Source organism: Hyperolius riggenbachi, chromosome 1, assembly GCF_040937935.1.
Source record: "Hyperolius riggenbachi isolate aHypRig1 chromosome 1, aHypRig1.pri, whole genome shotgun sequence".
Lineage (NCBI taxonomy): Eukaryota > Metazoa > Chordata > Amphibia > Anura > Hyperoliidae > Hyperolius > Hyperolius riggenbachi.
In genome coordinates, this window is record NC_090646.1 from 634,011,626 (window position 1) to 634,023,719 (window position 12,094).

At 47.2% G+C, this 12,094-nt stretch overlaps 1 protein-coding gene across 3 annotated transcripts in view; it reads left to right on the top strand.

The window, feature by feature from the left end:
* Positions 1 to 217: 217 nt before the first annotated feature.
* The window catches only part of ZFR (zinc finger RNA binding protein), a 95,356-nt gene continuing 83,479 nt past the window's right edge, over positions 218 to 12,094 (top strand). For 2 of the 3 annotated variants that reach the window (XM_068251252.1, XM_068251254.1), the window contains exon 1: positions 220 to 350. The gene's annotated coding sequence lies outside the window, so the exon portion shown is untranslated. Of the gene's footprint in view, positions 351 to 12,094 lie in introns of all 3 variants that reach the window. The other variant, XM_068251255.1, reaches the window with a different exon arrangement.

Sequence of the window (12,094 nt, forward strand, 5' to 3'; positions counted from 1 at the left end):
CCGTGATGAATAGGAGTTGCATGGTTTACACTGTCGTTCCCCCATCACATCACACAGATGCTTCGCAGCACCGGGAATTCTCCGGAGCCTCTAGATAGAAGACTTCCAGAACGTGCATCCCCCCATCTTCCTCGATATGTATGAGAGAAGGCAGCGGCTTGTCCTCCTACACTACGCATGCGCAGTATTATCCGAGGGGCAATCACTGCGCATGCGCATGCCGCCGGGCTCCCACTATCGGCCACTGAGTCACGCAGTCTCCACCCCCTCCAGTGTGGTGAGTGTGAGGAGCGGAGGTCGTGTGCTCACCGCGGCGGAGAAGAAGGAAAAAAGCAGCGGCAGCAGCAGCGGTGAGTGGCCGGCCGGGCGGGTGGCAGGAGCGGGCCGCTGCAGAGGAAGGTGTGCTGCAGCTGCTGGCGGCGGGAGGAAGGGGAGGCGGGCAGGCTGCGGCCTAGCTCTAGCGCCTCCCCGGCCTGGCAGTATGGCGGCCTCGTCCTCTACAGCGGCTGCAGGGGGCGGTGTGATGGCGGCGGGTAGGGAAGGCCGCAGTACGTGAGGGGTCACGGCTCTGCAGTCCACCATCATTACCGAGCCTACGTCCGGGCACCGCGTCACGCAGAGGGATGCTGAGGCCTAGTGGGCGCTAAGAGGCTGACATATCACGTGGGGGGAGAATACCGGCTATCAGCAGAGCAGCCGGTGTCCAGGGCAACCAATCCGCTCAGCTCACGCCTGCCCTGATATAGGGGCTGCATCCTTATGGGCCTATTTCCACTACACGCAGATTGGATACAGAAAAACTGACTCCAATGAATGTCTATGGGCCTGTTTCCACTAAACACAATTTTTCTGATGCAGATTTTCCCATAGGCATTAATTGGAGTCAGTTTTTCTGCATCCAATCTGCCTGTAGTGGAAACAGGGTTAATTAGTCTTTCTTTACACCCCACTCAATCTGTTCCTTTACTAGCTCTGTGTTCTATTCACAATAGGTAACGCGCTCAACAAATCCTGCACTTATGCTGGGAATACACCATACAATTTTCTGTTATGCTGGGCATACACGGGCAGATGCGCCCTTATCAATCGAGCCGCTGATGGCTCGATTGATAATTTCCGACAGGTCCGATGACACGCCGGATCGATACCCCGCTCGATCCCCGCAGGCTGACAATATCTGGGAACTCAGCAGGAGACAGCCAGAAGACTGTGCACCAGAGATAATGACCAGTCTCTACAGAAAGGCAACGTGAAGTAAAATGAGTGGTACTTACCGGGGGCTTCCTCCAGCTCCAAGCTCCCAGGATGTCCCTCGCCGCAGGTTCGTCCCGGTCCCCGGCGATGTCAGAACGACCGGAGCTGCGGCGAACGGCTGAGGAGAGAGCTGCGGCGAGGGACATCCTGGGAGCTGGAGGAAGCCCCCGGTAAGTACCACTAATTTTACTTACGTTGCCTGATGACTCCTTTAAGACGAAAGATGCACGTCCCTCTGTTCTCGCTAAAAAATTACATATACCTGGGGCTTCCTCCAGCCCCCTTCAGGCTGATCGGTCCCTCAGTGTCTTCCCAGGCCACCTGGATTCTCCATTATGCAGCCTGGTAATGGCGCCAGTCTCCGTAGGCGCTGTCTGGCCGTGCGCGCTACTGTGGCTGGGAGCATTATGTCCCCCGTCGCTCTCCCGGAGAGGTAGACTCTGGTGTCCTATAAACATTATTTACTATATAAATAGCCAACATCATCCGCAGCGTTGCACAGAGTATATTGATTTGTTACTTGAATGTCCCTCAGAGGGACTCACAATCTATTCCCTACCATGGTCAGATGTATGTATTGTAGTCTAGGGCCAATTTTTAGAGGGAAGCCAATTAACTTATCTTTGTTTTTGAGGTGTGAGAGGAAACCAGAGTGCCTGTAAGAAACCCACTCAGACACTGGGAGAACATACAAACTCCTTGCAGATAGTGCCCTGGGATTTGAACCAGGGACCCATCCCTACAAGGCCAGGGTATGCCCATAATCTGGGTCCCGCAGCATTTCTAGTTTCATGAAAGCCAATTATTAATTTTTTATTTATATAGCTTCCATATCATCTTTAGTGCTGTACATGGCTCAAAACTAAGTGTGGAGCATGTATCTGTTTACAATTAGGTCACCCAGCAATACAAATACTTACATTGTTCATGGGTATTTGAGACATCACCGATACTGGTGCATGAACAAAAAAAGTATCACTGTGATGTTGATCCTTATACTCCTTTAATGCCGGCTGCTGACTATATATGAGGACAAGTCTCAGATAATTTTCAATCAGGTTAGCTGCGCCAGATGTCCATACACAGGCAATCCAAATTGAATGACCTCAAAAATAAACACAGTGAGTGGTATGCTCTCATAGTGAGTACTGCCTCTACAGTTCACACTTGTGCAGAACACACACTGCAAGGGAATAACTACCACCATGAGTGAGGGGATTGACACAGCCTCCCCTTTCATCCCCTGCTCACCGGATAATGTCTTTCAATTTTGCATAACACTCTCAACGTCGTTCTCCAGCATCTATAAAAACCATATAACTCTCATAGTGTAAAACAGTTTTAATATGCACCCAAATGGCCAAAAATAAAAACTGTGTACATAGGTATACTTGAACAATTTCATATAACAATACCGCTCCGGCCCTGGTCACCTCTCACATGTCCCACTTTGGCAGTACTAGGAAGTTGATTAGCGTGTGTCCTCCTGGCTCCGCCCCTGTGTGATACTGGTGCATGTTTCTATGAATGCTTACATAAGAATCCAAAACACTAGGAGGGGGTCAGTAAGAGGTGAAATCCGCTCGACCTGTTGTTGAGGCGGTGCAGGAACCAGGCAACTCGGACCCAAATGATACAGGAGAAGGTTCTGCACAATGCCGTACCAAAAATGAATCGGCTTTCAATATCAAGTTAAAAAACACACAGCCAGGCTATGAACATGTTTCAGACTCTCAATGCTTATTAATCCTACCATAGTACTATGATTAAAGACCATTATAAGTTCAAAACATGTCAGTAGCCTGGCCGGGTGTTTTTTTAATTTGATTTAATAAAGGTAGATTCATTTTTGGTACGGCATTGTGCAGAACTTTCTCCACTAAGAGGAGGTCCCGGCCCTTGCGAGCTTACGATCTAGAGCAGGCCTGGGCAAAGTCTACATGGCCTGGGCTGCATGCTGCGGACCACTTGGCACATTCCTAAAATATTTTCCCTCTTTCCATACCCCCCACACCCTTTATGCAGTCATGAATGGGGGGCAATAAGCTTGGGTTAACACTCACCTGATCACCGCTTCTAGCGTTGCTCCTCCATGGCAACAGGGCGTTACGTGACATGCTGTCAGGACGTGAATGTCATGTGATGCCCATTTGCCATGGAGACACGACACTGGAAGCGGCATTCAGGTGAGTGTTAACCCACACTTCTCGCCCACTTGCGACTCTGCAGTGGGGGAGGAGAGGAATCCGTCCGCCTAGCGGCACTACGGATTTACAGCCCATGCGGGTCAGATATGGTTGCCCAGCACTGATCTAGAATAGTGGGGTAGAGACATTGGGGAAGGAGGTTGGCGGATGAGACAGTAAACCTTCAATGCTACCTATAGTAAGTTATAGGCTTGTCTGAGAAAGCGGTTTAAGGTTTCCAGGCTCAGAGTATGATGGACAGGCTGTGGAAGAGAGTTCCAAAGGAGTCGTGATGCTTGCAAGAAGTCCTGGAAGCAGGAATGAGGGTCAGTGACTAAGCTAGAGGACAAGAGGGTCTCCTGGGAGGAGCGAAGGTTCTGGTGGGATGGTTTCTGGAGATTAGTGAGGAAATGTATGGAGGGGCAGCGTATGTAGAGCTTTGTATAATAGCATGAGACGTTTGAGGGCCCGTTTCCACTTGTGCGGTGCGAATGAGTTGCTGAAAACACAAAACGAATTTGCACGCGCATGCAAATTTTACTGCAAATTCGTGGGCGTTTTTGCATATGTTAGTGAGTATGCGAATTCAACCATGTCAGTGCCTGTTTGCTTTTACATTGATTTTATGCGAAAACGACCGCAAATTTCCTATGAGGCCTCTTGCACACTGCACGCGATTCCGATTCAGATTCCGCTTTTTAATCAGTTTTTACATCCGATTCAGATTCAGATTTGCAGTTTGCTCCCTGCACACTGCAAATCGGAATCTGAATCGGATGTAAAAACAGATAAAAAAGCGGAATCTGAATCGGAATTGCTTGCAGTGTGCAAGAGGCCTTAAATACATTGTATGCGAATCGCATAACGGTATGCGAATTCTGCGGGGTCTACCGTCTGCACAGAAAAACGCTCAGAAATCCTGACAAATGGAAACAGGCCCATCCACTTGTATTGTCTATGCGAATCTGCATGCAGGAAACGCATGCAGATTCACTCTAGTGGAAACGGGCCCTAACCGCTTCAGGGTAGGAACACGCTAGGCAGAATTTTATATGCGTTTTCCACTATGTGCTATGGAGAAAGCAAATGCGATTCTACCTAATGTGTTCCTACCCTCAGGACCGACCCGACACCACACATGTATCGCAGGATTAAATGCCTGTTTCATCAGCAGCAGTGCTACACGTCTTGTTCCAGCTCTCCGGTACATAATCTTTGCAGCTGCAAATGAGGAAGTATTGCAGAGCTGAAACGCGACGTAGAGCACCTCGGCCAGAGAAATGTGAGTTGACACTCCCAGCAGCGGGCCGCGGATGTAAAGATTTAGGTTCTGATCTGAATCATTGGAAGGACCTAATGTGAACACTTCAACACTAGTAATGGGAAGGGATACCTGAATCCCCTTAGAAGAGGTGACTGGATACATCATGAATAAGAGGTGCCCAGACATAAAATATTTAAAAGGTTAAAAAGAAAGGGTTAGCTTACCTTGCTGGTAGAACGGAAGCAATCATTGATGAGACGTGGGCAAACATTCGCGGCATGTTTCACCTGTCACAACCAGCTTCTTCAGGTTAGGAGTTTGAATCGCTAATGGCCTGAACAACCTTGGTGTGCATCTGGTTTAATGTGCTGCTGAAATCAGCACAGAAGTTTGGTCTTGAAGTATATGCAGGCCCTTTATATACATGTGTAAAACCTCGTAAACTCGCTTGATGGCTCTCTCAGCTGAGAATCTGTAAGCACAGGTATACCCGAGCAGGGCTGTGGAGTCAGTGATTTTTGGGGAACCTGGAGTCAAAGTCGCAGGGCTGTGGATTCGGAGCAATTTTGGGTACCTGGAGTCAGTGGTATCAATAAACTGAGGCGTTGGTTGATTTTTGAACCAAATCCATAGCCTTTGTATAAATTAAACTAAGGATTCGGAGCAATTTTGGGTAGCTGGAGTCGGTGGTTTCATAAACTGAGTTGGATAATTTTTGTACCACAAAATTATGATTTTGGACTCCACAAAGTCAGGGTTAAAATGCACCCCTATTAAATTTGAACTGTAATTACCATATATTCCGGAGTATAAGGCGACCCGGCGTATAAGACGACCCCCCAACTTTTCCTGTGAAAATATAGAATTTGGCATATGCTCGCCGTATAAGACTACCCCTTTTCACAACATGCCTCCTCCATCCTCCTGGTCCACCCCAGTATACACCTTTGGATATTACTGCGTGCCGCAGTCATCCAGGGTAGGGAAAAAAAGATCAGGGTGTGATTATTTATTTATTTTTTTATATATATTCTTTTAAGAACGGGGTGTCAGTATTGTTCCAGGCAGAGCTTGCCGGGTGCAGCAGCCTTGAAAGGTCCGCTCGTGTCCTCGGTCCTTCTATGTCCTCCATTGTCCCCCGCATCATTTATGTCCACGTCCCCTGTGTTTGAAAATTCAAAGCTGCAATATAATAGCATCTTGCGAGCAGCTGCTCGCATGGATAATACGGCAGCTTCCTGATTCCGGGTCACCTGACTGGTGACGTGCGCTCCACAATTCAGTGTCTTCCTCTTCCTATGCACGTCACCAGTCAGGTGACCCGGAATCAGGAAGCTGCCGTATTATCCATGCGAGTGGCTGCTCGCAAGATGCTATTATAATAATAATAATAATAATCCAAACATTTGTATAGCGCTTTTCTCCTGTCGGACTCAAAGCGCTCAAGAGCTGCAGCCACTGGGACGCTCTCAAGAGGCCACCCTGCAGTGTTAGGGAGTCTTGCCTTGAACTCCTTACTGAATAGGTACTTGACCTAGCCAGGATTCGAACCTTGGTCTCCCATGTCAAAGGCAGAGCCCTTAACCAGTATACTATCCAGCCACTTTTTAGTCCACAAAAATGAAATAAACCAAAAAACAAGTTATTTGTGCTGCTGCATTAAAGTGTACCTGAGATGGGCGAACTAAAAGATTTTATATTTACCCGGGGCTTCCTCCAGCCCCATGAGCACCGATGCACCCCTTGCCGTCCTCCCAAGTGCTTCTGTTCTCCTGGTCCTGGTAATCTGACTCGGTTGCGCCAGTCGGCTCTCCTGCTCATGTACCCCTGCGCGCATGTGCTGAAGAGCCCGGCTGACACTGCTGATTAAACCTCTCTAAAGCTTTGGAGGTAGGTAATGTCTGCATTATGGTGGCCATACATGGTACAATTTTACCATTTCTATGTAATATAAGGGAACTGCCTAAATTATCCTTTCAGTATATTCACTTAATTTACCCTTCTACTACATAGAAATGGTAAGATAGTATGAAAAATTTGTACCATGTATGGCCACCATTAGGCTACTTTTTGGATTGTTTGACACACTAAAATAAATCTAAAAGTTGCTCGTCTAGTTGGGCTTTAACCTCCCTGGCGGTAAGCCCGAGCTGAGCTCGGGCTATGCCACGCAGGGGGAGATCTCAGCGATTTTCATGCTGTAAAGTGCTGTGCGCGCAGCCAGCACTTTGCTAGCCGCGCGCACAGCTTGATCGGCGCCGCTCTGCGGCGATCGGCCGCACGCAGCGGCGAAAGAGGGCCCCCCCGCCAGAGCCCTGCGCTGCCCGGACCAATGAGTTCCGGGCAGCGCTATGGGCTGGATCGGGTGTGCCTGACGTCCATGACGTCATCCCGATCGTCGCCATGGCGACAGAAGCTAAACAGGAACACGTTATATACGCGCTCCCCAGTTTGCTATAGATGCCGGCGACGATCGCACTAGAGGGACACATGCGCCCTCTAGTGGTGTTTCATGTAGCTACCACTCTGGTAGCTTTACATGAAACAAAAAAAAAAATAAAAAAAAAAAAGGATTTTTGCCAATTTGGCAAAAAAAATTAACCGCCAGGGAGGTTAATTCCAATCTTGTGGGAATTTTACATAGTCATACATTTACAAACCTTGTACTAATATAAGTCAATATGACTCAGAAGATCTGATTACAAGTTGGGATTTATGACTGTACAAGTCTTGCAAAACTAAACTGAAAATAATCCGTCTCACTTGCAGCCAAGTCATAGTTGTGTCTAAAACCCAGTTTATAGAAAAACGCTCTTTATCATTCCTTTTCCTGTCTTTAATACTTACTCCTGGTTTTGAAGTGGTGATATACAGGACAAGGCATACAGAAAGGGCGGAGAAATTGTATGAAATTTATTGAGGCAATGGGTAATGTTTAACAGCATCACATCCAATCCATCACACTGCAAGAGTTTTTTTTTTTTAAGTGGTAGTGATTTGAAAAGCTCTTGCTAATGCGATGCTATGGGTGATTTTTTTTTTTTTTTTTTAAATAAGATTGTTCAGTTGAAAATAAACGAATAGCATTTTATTAGCAAGAGCTTTTAAAGTATACCTGATAGAGAGGAGCGTCTTAGCTACCATACTTTGGGCTTCATTAACCACTTGCCGACCGCCCACAGCCCATGGGCAGCGGCAAAGTGGATGCCTTAAGGACCGCAATACGCCTTAGGGCGTTGCGTCCTTTTCCTATGCCGGGGGAGCGATCGCGTCATTGATGACGCGCGCTTCCCCCGGCAACTGGCTCCGCCCACCCGCCGTAACATCCCGCCGGCCATACGGAAGCGCCGGCGGGATGTTAACCCCACGATCGCCGCTACAAAGTGTATAATACACTTTGTAATGTATACAAAGTGTATTATACAGGCTGCCTCCTGCCCTGGTGGTCCCAGTGTCCGAGGGACCACCAGGGCAGGCTGCAGCCACCCTAGTCTGCACCCAAACACACTGATCTGGTCCCCCCCCCCCCCGCCCACTGATCGCCCACAGCACCCCTCAGACCCCCCCCCCTGCCCACCCCCCAGACCCCTGTTTGCACCCAATCACCCCCCTAATAACCCATCATTCACTCCCTGTCACTATCTGTCAACGCTATTTTTTTTTTATCCCCCCCCCCTGCCCCCTCCTGATCACCCCCCCCCCCACCCCTCAGATTCTCCCCAGGACCCCCCAGACCCCCCCCCCTGTGTACTGTATGCATCTATCCCCCCTGATAACCTGTCAATCACCCCCTGTCACTGCCACCCAACAATCAGCCCCTAACCTGCCCCTTGCGGGCAATCTGATCACCCACCCACACCAATAGATCGCCCGCAGATCCGATATCAGATCACCTCCCAAATCCATTGTTTACATCTATTCTCTCCTCTAAACACCCACTAATTACCCATCAATCACCCCCTACCACCACCTGTCACTTTTACCTATCAGATCAGACCCTAATCTGCCCCTTGCGGGCACCCAATCACCCGCCAACACGCTCAGATTGCCCTCTGACCCCCCCTTATCAATTCGCCAGTGCATTAATTACATCTGTTCTTCCCTGTAATAACCCACTGATCACCTGCCAATCACCTGCCAATCACCTATCACCCATCAATCAGCCCCTGTCACTGCCACCCATCAATCAGCCCCTGTCATTGCCACCCATCAATCACCCCCTGTCACTGCCACCCATCAATCAGTCCCTAACCTGCCCCTTGCGGGCAATCTGATCACCCACCCACACCATCCGATCGCCTGCAGACCCGCAGTCAGATCACCTCCCAAGTGCATTGCATCTGTTCTCTCCTCTAAACACCCACTAATTACCCAGCAATCACCCCCGGTCACTGCTACCCATCAGATTAGACCCCCATCTGCCCCTAGGGCACCCAATCACCCGCCCACACCCTCAGACCCCAGCCCTGATCACCTCGCCATTGCATTACTTGCATCTATTCCCCCCACTAATCACACCTTGAGACACCCATCAATCACCTCCTGTCACTACCTGTCACCCCCTAGCACACCTACCCATCAGATCAGGCCCTAATGTGCCCCGTGTGGGCTCCTGATCACTCGGCCAACCCCTCAGATCCCCCTCAGACCCCCTTCCGATCACCTCCCCAGTGCATTGAGTGCATCTATTTTCCCCTCTAATCACCCCCTGAGACACCCATCAATCACCTCCTGTCACCCCCCTAGCACTCCTATCCATCAGATCAGGCCCAATACAACCTGTCATCTAAAAGGCCACCCTGCTTATGACCGGTTCCACAAAATTCGGCCCCTCATAGACCACCTGTCATCAAAATTTGCAGATGCTTATACCCCTGAACAGTCATTTTGAGACATTTGGTTTCCAGACTCCTCACGGTTTTGGGCCCGTAAAATGCCAGGGCGGTATAGGAACCCCACAAGTGACCCCATTTTAGAAAAAAGACACCCCAAGGTATTCTGTTAGGTGTATGACGAGTTCATAGAAGATTTTATTTTTTGTCAAAAGTTAGCGGAAATATATTTTTATTGGGTTTTTTCACAAAGTGTCATTTTTCACTAACTTGTGACTAAAAGTAAAATCTTCTATGACCTCGCCATACACCTAATGGAATACCTTGGGGTGTCTTCTTTCTAAAATGGGGTCACTTGTGGGGTTCCTATACTGCCCTGGCATTTTAGGGGCCCTAAACCGTGAGGAGTAGTCTAGAAAACAAATGCCTCAAAATGACCTGTGAATAGGACGTATAATGTGTTTTCGGGTGTATTTTTACACATACCCATGCTGGGTGGGAGAAATCTCCTGAGTACGGCGGTACCACATGTGTGGCACTTTTTTACACCCTAAGTGCGCTAAGGGGCCCAAAGTCCAATGAGTACCTTTAGGATTTCACAGGTCATTTTGCGACATTTGGTTTCAAGACTACTCCTCACGGTTTAGGGCCCCTAAAATGCCAGGGCAGTATAGGAACCCCACAAATGACCCCATTCTAGAAAGGAGACACCCAAAGGTATTCCATTAGGTGTATGGCGAGGTCATAGAAGATTTTATTTTTTGTCACAAGTTAGCGGAATATGACACTTTGTGAAGAAAAACAATTCAAATCAATTTCCGCTAACTTGTGGCAAAAAATAAAATCTTCTATGAACTCACCATACTCCTAATGGAATACCTTGGGGTGTCTTCTTTGTAAAATGGGGTCATTAGTGGGGTTCCTATACTGCCCTGGCATTTTAGGGGCCCTAAACCGTGAGGAGTAGTCTTGAAACAAAAATGACCTGTGAAATCCTAAAGGTACTCATTGGACTTTGGGCCCTTTAGCGCAGTTAGGGTGCAAAAAAGTGCCACACGTGGTATCGCCGTACTCAGGAGAAGTAGTATAATGTGTTTTGTGGTGTATTTTTACACATACCCATGCTGGGTGGGAGAAAGATCTCTGTAAATGGACAATTGTGTGTAAAACAAATGAAAACATTGTCATTCACAGAGATATTTCTCCCACCCAGCATGGGTATGTGTAAAAATACACCCCAAAACACATTATAGTACTTCTACTGAGTATGGCAATACCACGTGTGGCACTTTTTTGCAGCCTAACTGCGCTAAGGGGTCCAAAGTCCAATGAGCACCTTTAGGCTTTACAGGGGTGCTTACAATTTAGCACCCCCCAAAATGCCAGGACAGTAAACACACCCCACAAATGACCCCATTTTGGAAAGTAGACACTTCAAGGTATTCAGAGAGGGGCATGGTGAGTCCGTGGCAGATTTCATTTTTTTTTTTTTGTCGCAAGTTAGCAGAAATGGAAACTTTTTTTTTTTGTCACAAAGTGTCATTTTCTGCTTACTTGTGACAAAAAATATCTTCTATGAACTCACTATGCCTCTCAGTGAATACTTTGGGATGTCTTCTTTCCAAAATGGGGTCATTTGGGGGGTATTTATACTATCCTGGAATTCTAGCCCCTCATGAAACATGACAGGGGGTCAGAAAAGTCATAGATGCTTGAAAATGGGAAAATTCACTTTTTGCACCATAGTTTGTAAACGCTATAACTTTTACCCAAACCAATAAATATACACTGAATGGGTTTTTTTTTAATCAAAAACATGTTTGTCCACATTTTTCGCGCTGCATGTATACAGAAATTTTACTTTATTTGAAAAATGTCAGCACAGAAAGTTAAAAAATCTTTTTTTTGCCAAAATTCATGTCTTTTTTGATGAATATAATAAAAAGTAAAAATCGCAGGAGCAATCAAATAGCACCAAAAGAAAGCTTTATTAGTGACAAGAAAAGGAGCCAAAATTAATTTAGGTGGTAGGTTGTATGAGCGAGCAATAAACCGTGAAAGCTGCAGTGGTCTGAATGGAAAAAAAGTGCCTGGTCCTTAAGGGGTAGAAAGACTGTGGTCCTCAAGTGGTTAAAGGGGAACTTCAGCATAAACAAACATACGGTCATTAAGTTACATTAGCTATGTTAATTAAAATAGATAGGTAATCTCTTACCAACCCGGTTTTAAAAGAACAGGCAAATGTTTGTGATTTCATGGGGGCAGCCATCTTTTTGTTTGAAAGGCGGTGACAGGGAGCATGAGACACAGTTCCAACTGCCATGTGTCCTGATCACACTTCCCAGCTGCATACGCTAGGCTTCAAATCTCAAATAAAAAAAAATAAATAAAAAAATTGCACCAAAACAGCAGAACGAGAACAGCAATATCAGCAATCCCATCATGCTTTGCACAGCATCAGGGGAAAAATGCCCGGGCAGTTTTCTTCTGTGCAGCTAAAAAGGAGTTTTGGATAAGAAAAACAAAGTTCTGATGCTGTGAAACTGTTAAAGAAACAC